Below are 19860 nucleotides of genomic sequence, written 5' to 3' on the forward strand. Positions count from 1 at the left end.
GCACGGCTTACATCCTCACAGGTTGATCTCCAGTGGCAACTGAAACAACCAGTGGAATGTAGGTTGGAGCAATCCAAATGGAATATAGAATGCCGTGTGAAAGATGCACACTGCTTATGTAATTAACACAAAGTGTAAATATATAATAACAGTTAAATATGTAAAAACAGAATATAACATCAGCATTACCATAGGCCTTTTTGTAGGGCAAGGGAATATTTGTAATTTTAAAGCTTTTAAGAGACCAAAGGACTACGTACAGTGAAGCTTATTAACAAGCCCCTCGTGCCGCCGGTACGTCACTTTTCTCCACATGTGACGCACCAACTGCGAAACCGGTCCTAGGATGCTTGATTCCGGTCCAGGGAAGACATGGCTTGGCAGCTCGGGCTGGACTGTTCCCATGAGGCACAGGGTCAAGACTGATTTGCATATGGCCATGTCTGAACTGGGGTGGCGTAGTGGGCTAAAGAACGATGGATTTAACCCAGATCTCTTGACTGGGGGAGAATGTCTGCATTGTCAGCATTCCGTCCATCATTTGTTTGTTGTAACGCTTGTAAATAAACCCCAGCGTGTTTTATTGAATAAATACATACGTAATAAATTCAGAAATTAATTAATTAGACCTGTCTGAAAAAAACCTGCTGTTTCACACTGGTCTGTTCTGCGCCGTTTCTTCCCGAGGCAAACGATATAGATTTAGCAGAAATATTCTTGCATGTATGTTAGGAAAAATTCAATATTTCCATTGTCGTTCCATGAAGAAATATTCAGTTATAATCTCTAGCCTTCTCAGATTTTCTTTAGGTAAAAAACACCCATCAATGCAGTATAAAGGCTAAAATGCTAGCTGCAGGAAAATGCATGTTTAATTCATCAAGTAAAACAGCTTACATACACAAGTAGAGCCGCAACGTCCTTAAAAGTTAAGCTTTAAGGGGAGAAAAGTTTTTTGCCCTTTTGAGGAAATGCTTGCTTCTAGCTACGTCTAAAAAGAGATTTCCTTCTTCTCTGTTGTGCTAAGAATCTTTTCTTCTTGCAAAGGAGGCGCCATGGTGGTTTATGACTATCATAAAAGCCTGCTTTTCTTTGAGGTTAAGCTACTCAGCTATTCGACTCCTACCAGAGAAACTTTGAAATTCAAAAAGAAAATATAATGTAAGTTTTTTGAAGGACATGTGTTGCTGTAGGTGATCCGGTTAATTAAAGCAATTGCCTGCTAGGAAATCATAGTTTGAAAAAGTGTTATGAATTTATTAGAACCCCAAAGGTCTCTTTGTATGCGAAAGGCTTTACACAGCGATTATGCAGTTATAGCTAGAGCTCTGTAACGCTTGCCTGATACTCTCAAAGCAGGGAACAGCGCTGGGTGCAGGTGTGTGTATTCTGTCTAATTGAATTATGTGGACACACATACTAATGAGGGTTACTCTACAGTGTTTGTAAAAGAGGTTGGGAGAAAGGGCCTAGTCACAATTGCAAGTGTTGCAAGGGAACCTACACAAATAACAAGAGGTACACTATGCACTTTTTATTGTAACCTACTTATTGCATTGTTTACCTGTCTGTGCCTAATAATAAGAAATTATTTTTCATATAGCACCTTATCCCACACGTATCAAGTGTCAATATTACCAAATTAATGATGCGCAAGTAAGGACCTCGAAAGGGTAAAAGGCTGAGTCACCGTTGTAGGGATTCAAACTCATGACTTGTATATCACTTCTGTAGGGGAACAACCTTTACAACGCAACTTTTACAACGCACTACCATTACAACGCATTTTTTACAACGCATAATCCATTACAACGCATGATATTACAACGCAGGATACTACAACGCATTTTTAAAAACTACCTTTACAACGCATTCCATTACAACGCATACTACCATTACAACGCATACCATTACAACGCATAATATTACATTATACTTTCCAACACTTACCCTACTGATGCACCCCCTGGAGTTAGAATAGTAATTTTTACCCCTATACTATCCAACACTTACACTACTGATGCACCCCCTGGAGTTAGAATAGTAATTTTTACCCCTATACTATCCAACACTTACACTACTGATGCACCCCCTGGAGTTAGAATAGTAATTTTTACCCCTATACTATCCAACACTTACACTACTGTTGCACCCCCTGGAGTTAGAATAGTAATTTTTACCCCTATACTATCCAACACTTACCCTACTGATGCACCCCCTGGAGTTAGAATAGTAATTTTTACCCCTATACTATCCAACACTTACCCTACTGATGCACCCCCTGGAGTTAGAATAGTAATTTTTACCCCTATACTATCCAACACTTACCCTACTGATGCACCCCCTGGAGTTAGAATAGTAATTTTTACCCCTATACTATCCAACACTTACCCTACTGATGCACCCCCTGGAGTTAGAATAGTAATTTTTACCCCTATACTATCCAACACTTACCCTACTGATGCACCCCCTGGAGTTAGAATAGTAATTTTTACCCCTATACTATCCAACACTTACCCTACTGATGCACCCCCTGGAGTTAGAATAGTAATTTTTACCCCTATACTATCCAACACTTTCCCTACTGTTGCACCCCCTGGAGTTAGAATAGTAATTTTTACCCCTACACTATCCAACACTTACCCTACTGTTGCACCCCCTGGAGTTAGAATAGTAATTTTTACCCCTACACTATCCAACACTTACCCTACTGTTGCACCCCCTGGAGTTAGAATAGTAATTTTTACCCCTACACTATCCAACACTTACCCTACTGTTGCACCCCCTGGAGTTAGAATAGTAATTTTTACCCCTACACTATCCAACACTTACCCTACTGTTGCACCCCCTGGAGTTAGAATAGTAATTTTTACCCCTATACTATCTAATACTTACCTTAAATGTAATTTAATATTATGCGTTGTAATGGTATGTGTTGTAAAGGTAGTATGCGTTGTAATGGTAGTGCGTTGTAAAGGTATTTTTTAAAAATGCGTTGTAGTGTCATGCGTTGTAATGTCATGCGTTGTAATGGATTATGCGTTGTAAAAAATGCGTTGTAAGTGCATGCGTTGTAATAGTGTGCGTTGTAACGTCATACATCCACTTCTGTAGGCAGTGAGCAATTACCCCACTGAGCCATCCTGCGGAATTTGCCACTTTATACCTTTGTGAAATAGGCAATTTGTGTGTTGGGTGAGTAGATTTAGATAAGTTGCATAAGCTTAGGGTTTGGAGGGTCTTGCATTTTAGCACTGTCAATGCATTTTAGTAATGGTGTTCAAAATTGCTAACAAACAAACAAGCATTGCCAAAGCAATAGGTCTTGCCTTCGAAAGGTGTTAGCCAACATTTTGGCTTTGTCAATACTTGTTGCTGATGCTGAACACAATTGCACAACAAAAGCAAAGATATGGCCCCAGCATAAATGCATGCTCATATGTATACACCGCCATGCATGTGAGCTCATAAATCATGAACCAATGCCGACTTGTTTTTTTTTTTAAATGGCAGACACCCACATTGAGGCTGAAAATGTAAAATATATATATAAAGGACCACAACAGCACATTCACGGACTTCTTCTAAAAAGTGAAAATAAATTAAATTATTTAAAAATGATCTGGCAGTGCAAAGTAGGATTAGAGACTGAGGGCAGCAATTAAACACGAAAGACGAGTGGCGATGGTGAACAATGGAGTGGCAAGTGATCAACGGAAGTGAAAGAGGCTATAAAAAATGGATGGGCATGGTTGGTGAAGCAACAGTTCAGGTAATGGGAAAGCAACAAGGAGAGCAGAACATAGGGGAGAGCAAGAAAACACATTCTTTCCCATGGATAGCTAAAAGCAAAAGAAACAAGCATTTGCAATGCAATAGGTCTTATATTTACGAGAGTTTGAGCAATTGCCATTGGAAATGACAATGCCTTTTATTTTTGTGTTGTTTTTAAAAAAGATAAATAAAAGGCATTGTCATTTACAATGCCAATAGCTTAAACTCTTGCAAATACAAAACCTATTGCACTGCAAATGCGTTTGTGCTATATTTTTTTTATTAAAAAGTGTTAGGAGAGAGCGTGTCCTGACTGAGGACAAAGCTCTTTGAGAAAATAGTGCATGGAGGCTGTAATTAAAGGCTACAGAGTCACAACACATGCAACGGGGGGTGTCGCCATGGGAGGTTACAAAATGAGAGAAGGTGGTACTAAGGAGGGACTACTAAGCCTATTGACCAATGAACAGCCATAGTTTACGGTGGAGAATGACACAAGCCAATGAAAAATATGGGTGGGGAGTGGGTGAAGCTTCAAGTCCCTACTTGAATACAGCATGCCTTCCAGAGCAGCATGCGCTGCCCAGGCTTGAATTCAAAAGGATGGCAAAGAGGGTATGTTCCGGGGTAGGAACACAATAAGAGGAAGAAAAGTCATTGAATAAAAAGCAACCAACTGAGATTGAAAAGAAAGCTAAATAGTGAGAAGCAATGGTTTGAGCCAAAGAGCACTCTATGTATTATTGTATTGTAGAGATAGTTAAACTGATAGTTAAGAGATAAGCTGTCCATAGGTGACATCTAAAAATGGTTATTCCTGATGCTACACAGCCTCAGCAAAAAAAGAGCTCCATGCGTGATGTTGTATATGAACACACACATCACCACACAAGCACATGTAGGCACATGGCCCCAGCATGTGGAAGAATGGGCATGCATGTGTTATGGCATGTGAGCGTGCATAGGTCATGACGCAGATGCCATTTTTTCTCTTCAATTTCCTGTTCCAAGATGGCAGATGGGAAATTTGGAGCAGTAAATTAAAAAACTATATAAAATGTGTACAAAAGTACTTTGTTTTGAAAATAGCTGCTGTGCCCTCCATAAAAGAGAAAAGCCTTGGTTGAAGAAAAAAATGGCGCTACGGGTACGGCAAGGAAGCAATGGTGGTGTGAGCAGGGAAATGAGGGAAAACAATTGAACATCTCTGCACAGCAGCAGTAACGGAAAGCAGGGCTGTTCTGCTAATGTAAAAGCATTGACCCGTGCAATGGTGGAGCAGCAAAATGATATTCTCTTCAGCCAAGATATTTATATAGAGTAGGCACAAACAATTGTTGCTGTGGATGAGGGTTCTTCAGAAGCTATCAGCTCCTCAAAGCTGCATTCCATATCAGCAGCAATGAAAACTCTGTGCAAGCAAGAATCTATTCGGTCATAGCCCTATTTTACTTCTCACCCAGAAAGAAGCAAACATTCTGAATCTTTGTGACCATAGTGCTGGAGGATGTTGTCTGCTCATTTAAAAGCAAAGAGAAAACATCAACTTAGAGAGCATGTAGGAGCTTTCAAGATACTGAAAGCGGAAAGGCCACAAGTTTTTTCAAATAATACCTCTGACTTGGCTTTTAGACTTTCCCATTAAAATTAGGAAGTTTTTAACTGGACTACCCCATAAATTGATGGCCAAACTGCATTATTGAGTAATCAGCAGAATTTCTTAGATACCGTTGGTAAAGTATTCAATAGACAACAAACCAGCCAATGGCCCCATTTGGGATCGCTCTATTGTTGACAAGTAAAGCAAGAAATAATTCCTTACCTTAACCTGTTTCAACAGCATCGGGCATGCAGAATGGTTGATGAATTTGCTAAAAGCAGCTTTTTTATCAGGGATTGTAGGAAGGAATTAAACTCTAGTACTAGTGGTCTAGAGGACTAATATCTGTGATGCATTGATCAACTTAACCCTACAAATAGAGGGTCAGCGAAAGGCTCAATATACTTAAGATGAGGATACAAAACATATATGACAATCCCCACGCCAGAAGTTCCCAGAGTTGAATGGAAAAGTTAGGCGCCCAGGCAGATCGGGTTAGTGAAGAGATTGCACACCCATGAGGAAAAAGAAAGAGGAAGAAAGGCGGGCCTACGCCTTTTTGTGGCAAGGAAGGAACTTTTTTCTGAAAATGTCCTTCGCTGTAGGAAAACTAACAAGGTCATACTCGACAGACCAATCCAAGAGAGGGCCTTGTTTCATGTCTTTGGCCGTATCCCCACACCAAAGGTTCTTTGAGAATACAAGCTCTTATTGGTTGTGGAGCTTTAGGATGCTTTATCAATTCCACATTTAATACTGAAGAGGAGATTCCATTAAAGATGAAAACCTTAGCCAAAGCCATTCTAAGCATCAATGGATTCCCTTCGATTTCAGGAGCTGTTTGCTGGGAAACTCAACTTATATTGATGCCCCTGGTTAATAGCCATAAAGGCACTTTAGTGTTTGATGTCACAGAGACTCAACCTATATTAATGACCCCAGGTAAAGGCCATAAAAATACTTTAGTGCTTGATATCATACAGACTAAGGGGCATATGTATGAAAGGAAAAATCAGTCGCAAACGCTGCGAATCGCAAAAAACAGCGTTTGCGACTAACTATTCGCAATTACAGATGTATGACACACTTCCACACAGAAAAATAAGAAATCGCTAAATTAGCGATTTCTTAGGCTGCGAAACCTGAAAACTGCGATTTTCCTTGCGAATACTTAGTTTGCGATTTTTTAGCTTAGCGAAAATCGCTAAAAAGAAATCGCAAACTAAGAAATCGCAAGCACATGTATGAAAAAATTGCAAATTGCGATTTTACGAAATTCGCAATTTAAGAAATCGCTATTAACACCAATTGCTTGCAGGTGGTAAACTGGTGCAAGGTACTTAAACCACCCCACAATGCAACAGACCCACCCACAATGGCAGCAATGTTCGTGATAGCCAGGAGGCTGCGTATTCGGGCCCTTGCTCAGAGGAGAAGGAGACAGGAACGTATATTCAGGCTGCGCATCACTCTGTTCCAGCACACAGAGGAGGACATCTATGACAAGTACAGACTGCACCCACAGACCATAATGGACCTGATTGAGGAACTGAAACCCTACTTGGAGCACCCTACACGCAGGACACAAACAATTCCCACACATGTGCAGGTACTGTGCTCCCTGCACCTCCTGGCGTCAGGGAGTTTTCAACGGGTAATAGCGGAGGTTGATGAGGTGTCACAGAGTGCACTTTCGCGTTTTTTCCATGCCTTCCTAGATGCTATGCTACAGAGGCTCAAACATCACATTTACTTACCCCCACCCAACAGGCATTACAGCAAACAAAACTGGACTTCTACCAGATTGCACGTTTCCCCCACGTCATTGGCTGCATCGACGGGACCCATGTGGCCATCACACCCCCAGCAGCAACTGAATATGTGTACAGGAATCGGAAATGCTACCATTCCCTCAATATACAGATTGTGTGCAACGCAAAGTATCTCATCACAGACATCGTACCCAAATACCCCGGCAGTACACATGACTCATTCATCTTTAGACACAGTGGAATATACAGACGTCTGAGTGCCGGAGAGTTTGGGGAGGGGTACCTGCTAGGTAAATACATGGCACACATCAACACATCCACTACATCACTTGAGGGGGGGACATTGACTTACCTATTGTGTTTTTTTCCATGCAGGTGACAGTGCCTATGCAGTGCGCGACTTCATCCTGACCCCATATCTAGATCCTGCAAATGCAAGTGAGAGGAGCTACAACAGGGCACACAGATCTACACGCTGCGTCATTGAGCGTACCTTTGGAATCCTGAAGAGCCGCTTCAGGTGCCTGCATAAAAGTGGAGGCGCACTGCAATACAGCCCTGAGACCTGCTGTAAAATCGTGGCAAGCTGTGCAATGCTACATAACATGGCAATGAGGAAAGGCACCACAATTGTTGTGACCGATACAGACACATCGGATGACGAGCGCCCTGCTCCTCCTGCCAGACCTGCAGCAGGAGTTGGGGCAGCTGCTGGACGCCAGAGATGGACAGAGATCACACAAAACTACTTCTAGGTGAGTAATGATGAAATGAGACAACAAAGCTTGATGATGTGTGAAGTGTTTATTCACACTTCACATGAAAGGAATAGTAGCTGTCCCCAGCACATGTTGTGCACACAGTGCAGGTAAGGCACATGTAACTGTGCAAACAGCATTGTAGGGTTAATTCACCCGTGTTGCAGTGAGTGTCACCGCACCTGTTCACCTCCTACGGTGCCGTCCAGGCTGAGTGCCCCCCATGGGGTTCCCTTGTCCTGCGCCCTGTCTGGCACTGCGGCGTCTTTCCCCTGGCAAGGTGGGAGTGATGCTGCTACGACTTGAGGTGTCCTCACTCTCGGCAGAGGCCATTAGTGCGCTGCCACCAGCATTGGCCGTCTGCAGCTGCTCCACAGCAGTGGTCACCTGCGCAAGTCCACGGGCAATATCCTGGCAGCAGTGTGCCATCTCAACCTGCAAAGTTACGCTTCTGCGTGTTAGGGTGCTGGTGGTGGTGCAGAGGTGGTTCACGGCCTTGGTGTAATTTTGTAGGCGTGCATTGGCACGTCGGCCAGCCCTTTCATTTGCGGCTTGGTTTTGCCTCAAAGTGTCACACAGCTCATGGATTGCCCCTGCCATGGCCACGAAGCCCTCCCCCATGTTCTTCTGCTCCGTGTGTATGCGGCATAGCTGCCGATTAATTGACCGCAGTGCTTTGCTTTGCAGGCGCTGTTCCTGCAGCATGCCCTGTTCCAGGCCTGCGAACACGGATCCCACAGCTTCAGTCGCAGTGCTGCTCCTGGGCCTTGATCTGCATGTGTCCTGCGGTGTACTCCTTGGCCTTTGTGTCTCATGGATGGGCATGTGTGACACACCCTGACTCCCCTCTCTCCTGTCGGTGTCATCCCCTGTGGCAGGTAAATCGTCCTCAAATGGAGGCAGTGGGGGCACATGTGCGCGCTTCCTGCGCTGGATTGGCTGCTGCTCAGTGTCATCGCTGGAGTCCGCTGGGTGTGCAGGCTCCTCACCCTCTGCGCTGTCTTCTTAGGCCCTGGAATGTGCTGTGGATGTAAAGGGGACTACATGAGTTTGTGTTATTGTCTGCATGTAGCAATCAATAAAGTTCCAACAGTTTTTCGTGGCTAACCTCTGACTCTGTATCATTCACTTATCCCCAACCCACATGTTGCATTTAATTTCCTTTGTCTCATGAACACACTGTCAGACACAGTACTACAAGTCCCATGATGCATTGCTGGGTGTGCTGTAAGACCTGGGCTGGAATTACATTTTGGGAGTTGACTATGCGCATTTGGGGAAGTGTGCATGGGATGGGGAGGAGTGCAGCTTGATTTTGCATGCATCTTACCTTGACTGCTGGATGCAGGGTCGGAGCTGTCTATGTCAGCCACACCACCAACGCTCTCTGGCAGGAGAGTAGACTCCACGAGCTCCTCATGGGGGGTTGGCTGCTCTGCAGTGGATGGTCCTCCTCCAGTCTGATTAGCGTCCTTCAGTCTGGCTGCCACCCTCTCCTTGGACCTCTGGCGCATGTCATACCACCGCTTGTGCAGCTCCTCAATGGTACGTGTGGTGACTCCCACTGCATTCACCTTGTTCTGTATTTCCAGCCATATTTTCCTCTTCCTGGCCTCTGGGACACGCAGTGCCTTCTTGCCAAAAAGGAGTTCATGGCTGCACACCATCTCCTCAATGAGGACCTCCTGCTCCTTTTCAGAGAACTTATGTTTTCTCTTCCTTTTCTCTGCATCCTTGCCCTGCTTTTCTGTGGTGGAATCCATTGCTGGTTGCACTCTCCTTGGATGCCTCCTCTCACTCCCCAAGCAGCCTCTGGGTGTGGCTCAGGTGAGCAGGTGCAGGAAATCACTCCAGTTTCCTGGTTGTGATGTCATCAGGCTGCACCTGGATTGCAGATTCCCGTTTTTGTGATTTCTTAATTTGCAAATTTCGCTATTAAGAAATCGCAAATGGGGTTTCTGAGAATGTCTTGCGATTTTTAAGAGCTCGCAAAATATTTGCGATTTATTTTTGACATCCCGTTTAGCGAATCTCAATTTGCTAATCGCAAAATCTCGCAAATTGGGATTCGCTAAACGGGAGTATGATACATATGCCCCTAAATGTTTTCCTTTGATATTAGGAACTCAGAATCCTCAAACTGAATGGAAGTCGAAAGATATTCTGTTGCTCATTAACTATTGAAACAGCACTGTTAGCCTAGATCCCGAATGAAGGGAAAACAAACATTGACATGTTCCACACTTCAAGAACCCTTAGACGAATGCCAGACACCAGAGGCATGGAAAGAGTTCAAAGCGGCGTTCTACAAGAAGAGCACCTGCAAGCTACCACCCCATTTGAATTTTGATTGCATGATCTTCAATCTAATGCAATGATTTCCCATGGCATATCCAAATAAGGTGCAGTTTTGAAGCCATAGTTGGAGTAAAATCTTCAGAACGGCTTCATGCTTCATTCAGTATCACCATTCGGGGCTCTCGTTTTGGTTTTAGTTCAAAACCAGACTGCGATTACTGTCCCTGTGCAGATGACAGGGAACTCAATGAAATCACTATCCATCACTGATGTTCACTTCCTCTTATCCTGGTCCTATTGGATCAAGAACAATCTGCTAAACTCTTCTCAAAACTAGAACTGCAAGGGGCTCACAATCGTTTCAAATTAAAGAGGGCGACAAATGGAAGCCAACCTTTAACATGAAGAATGGGCGGTATGCTCTTTGGATTAGATAATGCCCCCACTGCAGTCCCGCACTTTGCCAATAGATTCTTTCAGACACTTTTGCAGTAGTATATTCAGATGACATCATGTTTTTTTCTGATACATCAAAACAACATTGACTACATATAAAGGAGATCCGTACCTGATGAAGAACAAAATACCTTTACGCTAACATGGTAAAATTTGTTTTTGAAAAATTATCAAACACTTGTTAGGGATTTATTATCTCTGACAAGGCAATACAGATGGACTCTAATAAGATTAATGCAGTGGTTGAGTGTGGTCCACATTCCTCCATGAAACAGATGCAGAAGTTCTTGGGTTTGACACTTTTTATAGTCATATTTTCACTTATAATACAAACTGCCATTGCTTTAAGCCAGAAGGATCAACCTTTTTGTTGGGCTTCGAACATGAAAAACATTCGGCTTCCTTAAGGAAGCCTTCACCAACGCTCCTATTGTAAGATGTCCTGACTGTTCAAGACCCTCTATAGTTGAAACAGACACTCCCGGCTTTGCTATGGGTGCTTTTCTGTCACATAGAAATCCCAAAGCCAATGATCTACATTCAGTGGCATATTGTTTCAAGACTCTGGCAGCTGCTGAAAAGAATTATAGGATATATGAAAGCGAACCGTTGTACATCAAAGATACTATTGCACATTGAAGGCTTTATTTAGAGGGATCAGCGTTTCCCATCGCTGATCACAAAGATCTGAGTTTTTTTAAGGTCAATGAAGTGTGCAAATCGTAGACACATTAAGCAGTTCCTGTTTTTTCTTGTTTTAAGTACAGCATCACTTACAGACCGGGACAGAGACACGGGTAGGCGGTTACTCTGTCAAGACAAGAAGAAGAAGTCAGGATGGATACAACAGAATCACCAGCAGCAATTCTGGATCTTTTGAAAATAAAGGAACATCTGAGGGTATTCTGTGGCAGGTCTAATAGGTACAATGCAAGGTGGACAAAATTAGCTGATTTCAAGAAGATCCTGAGAAAAGGAAGGATTACTTTTTCATGTTGATAAATTTTATGTGTCTACTAATTATTTATAGCATACAGCCCTCTACTTGTGCCATGACTCACTCTGTGCAGGATACATTGCGGTTAAAAAAAAAGGTGTATACTTAGGGGCTCATTAGTATGGCGGACGGATAGGCCCGGGAAATGGGAACGCCCGCTATGTATGCGGCGGTCCCGCATTAGGCATTAGGATGCCCCCACCATTCTGGCGGGTGCATCCCGCATTCCTGACATTGCGGCGGGTGGTGCTGGAAAAAATGCCAAAAATGCATGTTGTGCATGCAAATGCCGGGGGGTACCATAGGTACCCCCCATGTGCACCCCCACCCCTGAGAATTCCTGGGGTCCCGCTACGGGCCCCCAATGGCAAGGACCGCATGCCTTTCGCCGCCACGGAAAGGCAGCTTTCCACTGCCATCCTAATATGGTTGGCCGCCACTATAGCAGGCCCCTTTCCCGCCCGGTAACCTGTGTGACCGGTGGAAAACCGGTGGACGGTCTTTCCGTCCGCCGTGGTCCCCCCGCCATACTAATATGTTGGGGGGCAAATGGGTGACGGGCGGGGACGGATGTAGGGCGGATCGCCACATCCACCCTACATCCTAAAGGGCCCCTTAGTATCAAGAATATCCTGGTGGCAGAGGGGGCTTGTTCCCCTTGTTGGGGTGTATTTTGTATACTGTATTTGTTTCTGTTCTGGACCGCATAATACTGTACCATTGATAAACCTCAATAAAAAAGTAAAAAAAAAAAAAAGATTTAACAGACAAAAAAAATAATATTAAAAATAAGAATAGTCTGGTGGCCAGAGATGACACCCTTGGTGAAACAATATGCAAAATATTATCCAGAACACATTCATAATATGAGTACTTCATAGAAACAACTAGGATCACTACAATCTCTGCCTTGCTGGTCTCACAAATGTATGCACGTTATTGCAGATCTTTCCAGTAACCGGGGTTTTACAGTTTTATGGGTGGCCATGGACCATTTCACCAAGCTGGCACATACCCTGCACAAAATTACCAACAACGGCAGAACTGACCAGACATTTTAGAAAGAATAGCATACCAGCATGGGTTTCCAGTTATTATTTTCGACAAAGGATCATCTTTGGATTTTGGAACACTGTACTCAAGCAAATGAAAACAATAAATTATAAATCATCCAGATATCATCTGTAAACAGACAAACAGTGAGACTCAATCAGGCCATAGAACAATATGTTTATCTCAAAGCACGAGTCAGATTGGGTTAAAAGGGTCCCTTTGGTTGAATCTGCATACACTTACACTCTGCATAGTTCCCTAGGGTACACATGTTCTTCTATAGGAATTCTACATCTCAGTGGTCCTGGCACAGGTTCTAATGGTGGTACTGTGACCTCTAAGGGTTTCATTCTGCAGGCTGTTGGTTATCATGAGGTTGGCAAATTGGTCTTATCTGCTTTTAAGAATGTCTACTTTAAATTATCCATGAATGGGATTATCAATCTTTTTGGTTACCTGTTGATGTATATTTATCCTTTTAATGCTGTATTAATATTTTTAATTTTGATTTTAACTCAACTAGACTATTCTTATTATGAAATATAGTAACTCTGTATACATCTTACGCATTAGTTGTTATATTTGTCTCCTCCCTCCCCCTCCTTCCATTCCCCCTTTATGTATCTTTTGAATATGTAATGTCTCACTACCTATTGTAATTTTTTAACAACTTTGGTTACTGTATGAATTGTTATTTATGTATTTTTGCTAAATAATAATATTTTATGTATTGTCTTTATTAGTTGTATATAAACAAAATTCAATAAAATATTTTGAACTCAAAAAAAAAAAAAGAAGAATTTCTACTTTAAGCCACTGATGAGGGTGTCTTCTTTGGTTGTTAGTAAGCTTTGAAAGAGCATAATCCTCACTTAGAATAAAACATTTCTTAGCTAAAAGAAAATTGTTGATTCTGTTATTGACACTCAATTTCAATTTAATTATTGTCCATTCCTGTTATTATGTGAGCCAGCCATTGAAATTATGTTGCATTATTTTACAATGGTGTAATTGTTATTTGTGTATTCTTTGCAGCATATTTATTGTTATTGGAAGATTATTCAGTCTATTGATGGACATTTTTCAGCAGAAAAGGAACAAGAATGGTTGGGCGAATGTGGCTAAGACTGGTGTTATGAGATACACAAAGCCTTATTACAAATGTAAAAGACACAATGGTGGATATAGGAGATTTTGAGGACATTTCTGAGAGATGTTTGGTTGCTGGGGCGTCACATGTTGCGCTTATACTTTTTCAGAGACTCTTGGGAAATGTAGTTGTAGTACTGTTGTAAGTGATAAACTATTGCTATACTTTTCTGCTGAGAATTTTAATAATTAAAGATGAGCATATCCCTTACCTCTGTTACCTTAATAGAATCAAAATGTTCCTGTACCATAGCTAGGTCTTTTTTTATTTCATGTTATTGCCATTGACACTGGCTTCATCCAGGCTGGACCGGTCAGCTGTATGAGACACAGGAAACATTGCTGGTAGGCTAGGCTGTAGGAAACCGATTTCATAGCTGAGGAAGCAACACACCTTGCTTAATTTGTAAAATAATTAGTGCGAGCGCCCAAAGCACTGATGAGAAGCCCGCGGCCTGGTAACACGCAATCTTCGTAGAGGGACAAACATGGTTGACTGCTGCAGCAGCAAAGTAATGCTTTCTGGTGCTGTTCTACATCTTGAGGGATTTGAACACTTCATCAATTTCTCTTCATAACTTCATGAAAAACCTTTGACTTCTTAGCCAAAAATAAAATGTACCAAGTGGACACATTTTACAAAAGAAATTCTTGAAGGCAGTGCACTCCCCACCCACCCTCCTGAAAGAGGTTACACTCACTCACTATGTTCGCTCACTCGGTGCAAAATTGGGCTGATATTTGGGACTACATTTAGTTGTTAGTCCAACCCTTACCCATGGATAGAAAATATCGAACAGTGAGGTCAGCTTTTATTAAAGACGTTTTGGATTTTAGTGCAGAGAATGCTACTAAAACTTTACATGAAAAAGGTCACAGGGGGATGTGCTACAGTGCAATGTAGCAACAAAACGGGACCAATGATGAAGCTTTTGTTCCCAATCACTCAAAAAACGGTTAACACCTAGAACATGTCAAAATAACTGCTTATAGTTAGCAACGTTAAACTTAACCTGGCTTTATGTATGCTCAGCTGTGACGGAGTCTTCGCTTCTCTTGCAATTAAACGCAAGATGGAAGAATCTGATTCTGTTGTGAATTGATTCCCATAAATTATGCAAAGAATCAGTGCTTGACCTGGGTTTCTGCATGATGATTGGTTTCACCACTAAGCATGATGTACCCAGCATTGATATCACTCACAGCCATAGCTCGCGCCAGACAGGTACCACGACAACTCGCGGTGTAATCATAATAATCCGAATGCATCTCTCACATCTCTCTACATGCGCTTTATGAGTTGCACTCAGTATGACGCGAGCTGTTGACAATCTAAAGGGTCTTTTGAGCGGAAAGTCAAGGCAGGTCCAGAAGGGACAGGTTGCATCCTCGTCGCCGCCTGTAGTGCATTTGTTACCAAGACATGACAATGCCAAGGAGTCACCGGAAGCCAAGAGCCTGCTTGAGATGCAGGCTGCGCCGCCCAGCTCCCATTGTGCGTCTCCACTGCTGGGTCTGAAGAGAATTGATAAGAGGCAGAGAATAGCACGTGAAACCAGAAGACAATGAGTAATAATCCCGCGGATCTTTATCCTGGTTACCTATGCGGAGACCCAAAAACATTTGAGGGGAAAAGAGAATGTGCACTGCATGCTCAGCTGGGTACTGGCGGCGATCATGCACATTTCTCACTTCCGTAAATATTCAGCTCGGCGTTTGATTGTTTTTGCCTAAGGATGGATGTTACCGTCGCAATTGGAGGAAATTAATGTCCGTGTTCACGGGCAGGTATGCACTGAAATTCATGGACCCAATAAACTATACTGTAAAGCCATTCGTCCGGCTTTAAACAATCTTTTAACAGCTGGTTATCCGATCTAAAAAGTAAGATTGTTTAGCAGTGAAACACGACACAGATGTGTTGAAATTCGTCCGTTAGAATAGCACCCGTTTATGAGTTTGTTCCCGTTTAATGGGGCATAAAATGCGGATTTTGCTGCTTACTACACCTTAATCTGAATGTCCTGGCCAAGTTCTTGTCTGGAAAAATACTGAAAGAAATGACACCTTGTGGTGCCAATTCCAAAAGATATTGATTGGAAAGCAATGTGCTTTACAACTGCTCTGAAGGAGGGTTATGAAATATTCCAATACATCAGTTGCATGAGTATGCAAGCCCCATTCATGCAGATGTAAAAAATAGATTTATATTATCTAGGGACGGCGATAAATAACGCAAAGCGCGCTTAGCGCTTTTTTATTTATCGCCATCCATCGCTGGAATTTATCGCCCTGGTAGCGCGTTATAGTACCTTGTGGTCGTATCAGCATAATCCACCCCCAATGTTAGGGATAGGTAAGTCTGCATTTTAGCAGACGTCAGTTTTTGGCGAAAACAGCGGTTTTCTCCAAAAACTAACGTCTGCTTAAATGCTGTGGCAGCCTTGTGAATATCGCGATGTGCACATCAGCGATATTTGCAAGGTTGTACTGCCCAGTGACGCCCACTTTGCATCTCATTAGAGATACAAAGCGAGGCGTCGGTAAAAAGGCTGCTAACATGCGGTAATGCATGTTAGCACTGCCTTGTTAATAGGGCGAAAACATTATCTGCACTTTTTGGGCTTTTAAAGCCAAAAAAGCAGAGATGAGGCCCTTGATAATATGCCCCTTTGTGATTCACGTTGTTCAGATTTGAGTCTGGCTTGCGCTCAAGTTCCAGGGTTCCTACCCTGTGGTGCATCAGTAACATTGTGTGTGGATTAAGTTAGCTGGTAGACCACTTTCTGCTCCAGTATTGAACTCTCAGATTACTGGCAAATGAACCTCCACATAATAGCTGAGACATGCCCAATAAATGAACGCTAGGTTTGGATTCAGCACAAGAGTTTGTTGCATTATACCACAGATGCTGATGACTTCTTCTGAATCGCAGACCTGAAAGGGCCACAATCCTGAGGTCTCTTTCTGGATGTGGGGAGAGGTCATGTGGATAGGAAGAGTTTGGTGGTAAAGGATCAGTACATTCAATTCCCCACCTTCCAACCCCTTAACTCCCTGCACCCTAGTGACACTGAAAAACCATAAAACACATGATGCTCTGCGTTTTCAAATGCAAGATGACATTCGTCAATGGCCATTCTTTAAATTTGTATCTCAGGGTTTTCTGACTGATGACTGTGCAACAACTGCCATGCGTCGATCTGCTGCCAATCATATTGTGCTGTGGGACACTGGTTGTTGACCTGGGCCATCATCTCAACTGGTTCCTGTGACTGCCTGTGCCAATGTCCTCGGCTGCAAAACATCCTTGCACTCCATTATAGACCACCATGGATGGTAGGTACAGGGGTGCTCACTTCATCAGTAGGTCTGAGTAGTACTGTGTGGGTGAACTAATGAAGCAATAGACCTCAACAAGGCTCTTGGAGTTATGGCCAAGCTACATATGTGCTGCCAACACCAGCAAAGCTGCTACATCCATGCATGTCTCCACTCTTGACCAGCACGGAATTCCTAGTCTTCGAGCAGCACATTAAGGGGCAGATTCACTAATTTGTCACACAACACAAAGCAGCAGGGCATCTTACTGCATTGTACTGCGTGAAAGAGAAAGAGCAGAAATGAACCATATCTAAGATGTGGCACACTTCTGTTCTCTCCTAACGCTAGCGCAATGTGTGCTGCCCAGCTCCAATGCAGGCACCCTTGCGCCATACTGCAGGAGTGCCTGCATTGCAGGCAGAATTGTTTTTGCGCAGAAAGGGATACCTTCCTGCGCAAAAACAATCCTAAGAGACAATTCCCTCTTTCTATGCATGATGCAGAGTGCAACATGCATAGAAAAGTAGTAAGTAACTAGGAGAAATAAAGATATTTCTTCTCGTTACACCTCTTTGTGGTAGACGCACCATTTTGGTGCAATCCCAGGTTTACTGCCTTTAGTAATGCTGGTATTGAGTCAAAGTTCCTGGGTGGATACACGGGAACGACCATGCTCTACCGATGTAACATCGATGACAACACAATGTAATGGGACACAGCACAAGCAGCTGCATTGTCTTACATTTCTTTACAAAGTTATGCAGGTCTGCACAAATCCGACTTTGCCTGGTTTTCTTTGCCCATTTAAGGACTTGTGTTGCCCTGAAAACACTTGCGTCACGCAAGGGCAATGCAAGTCCTTAGTAAAAATACCCCCAGATGTATGCTGCATGTGTCTGGAGAATGGCAGCCCAATGTTACTGGGTGACTCAGACAACCAAGGCCACTGATTCCAATATCAAAGACGGTGACGATGGATGAGCATGGCACCATAACATTGTGGATAAAATATTGTTTGGCCAAAATATTGGGACAGGTTCACTAGCAATTTTCCTTAGGTCTGCATCATAAAAATGATGCAAACTGGTGCAAACTGTTGATTTGGGATTTATTTTACAGTGCAAAGCTTTATTTGTGGTGGAAAGTAGCTCTAAAGTAACATAAAATAGAGCTAGCACCCCAATGCATTGTTTTGCATCAAGGGGGCATACCATTGTTCGTGAATGGGCAATACTACACTACCGCCCATTGGTGTACAAGCAAAGGCCAATCTACTAAAAATGCTCTGAACTTTGTAGCAAAAAATAAAGCCTCTTCAAGGTAGGCGTTAAAAAGAAGAAATGTTTTCATTTTCCCTACCTTTTCCAACATTGCAAGTGTGCTTCACTGTACAGCGCACTCTAATGTGGGAAACATTTAAAACTCTGTCTAAATATAGTATTTTCTCCTGCAAGGATAATCTTCCAGTCAAAAACCTATGCTAGGCGTCATGCTCAAACTCTTGCACAGTGATGCAAGGGTGTGTACATTGGTGCTTGTCAGCCTAAAGTGTCCCAGAGCTGGAACAGAGCACCATATCTTAGTAGACAAGGCTCTTTTCTGCTCTCCTCTTTTTACGTAAGGGACATCAGCAACCAAAGTTGCTGTGCTAAGTTGAACGAAATGTTAGTAAGTCTTCCCTGAACCTTCCTAATTGTCTTTTACACAATTATTACCACTTTGGAGCTAATAAAGTAAAATCTGCACCAAATGGGACTATATTTTTGTAAATGAGATTTAGCAGACAATATTTATCTAAGCTAAGGTTTTTGTTAAGGTTAGGCTAAGAGTGTATGCAAGGTGTCAGGAATGAAATGGCACAGTGGTGAGAAGCAGAGGACCTAACAAGGCATCTCCTGCTTAGGCCTTCTGTGTTTGTAGGGATAGTGGTGTCCACCACAAGAATAGAAACAGAGAGAGAGCAACCTCAGTTATTAATGCACACTACTACTTCTAGGGATATGCCGAAAGACTGTGGTCCTGATGTAAAACGTAATTTAGCACTAACAAATCCTGAATTACAGGGTGTGCAACCATTAAATCACTTTTTCTGATGTACTAACCCCATTTTGCAAATAAAAAAACCCCATGGCATTCAGTACTTTCGAAACTGACTTATTTCCACATAGGTCATATGCAAAATCAGATTTAATTCGCAAAAAGATGGCACACAATTTGCAACCACTTTTATGATTGTAATCTCTCTACTCATAGTAATCAAACAATGTAGGGGAAAAAAGTGACTGAGTGGGCTCGACCTCCTGGAGGAGGGAGCATTTTTTGAGAATTATTGAGAATCAGTGGGATCTGTGTAGTGTGTCTTAAAACTACCTTTAATTCCCTATTAGATTTATTTAATTCTCTGGATCCGGGTAAGGTTAAAAACAAGGCAGGATGTATGTTGGGGACATGTCAATGGTCCATTACATCCACAATTAATCTCGGTCTAGCTGTCTATAGGGAAACAACATTTACAATGAGGCATTTACCATGCAATGCCTTCAACCTTCACCCTTTACCGTAAAATGTTTTTATCATACATTGCCTTTACCATGTAGGTCTTCACCATGCACATATACCTTTACCACGCATGCCTTTACAATGAAATTGTAAGTATATATCAGGTAAATGTATAAATAT

The sequence above is a fragment of the Triturus cristatus genome, chromosome 6 (assembly GCF_964204655.1).
Source record: "Triturus cristatus chromosome 6, aTriCri1.1, whole genome shotgun sequence".
NCBI lineage: Eukaryota > Metazoa > Chordata > Amphibia > Caudata > Salamandridae > Triturus > Triturus cristatus.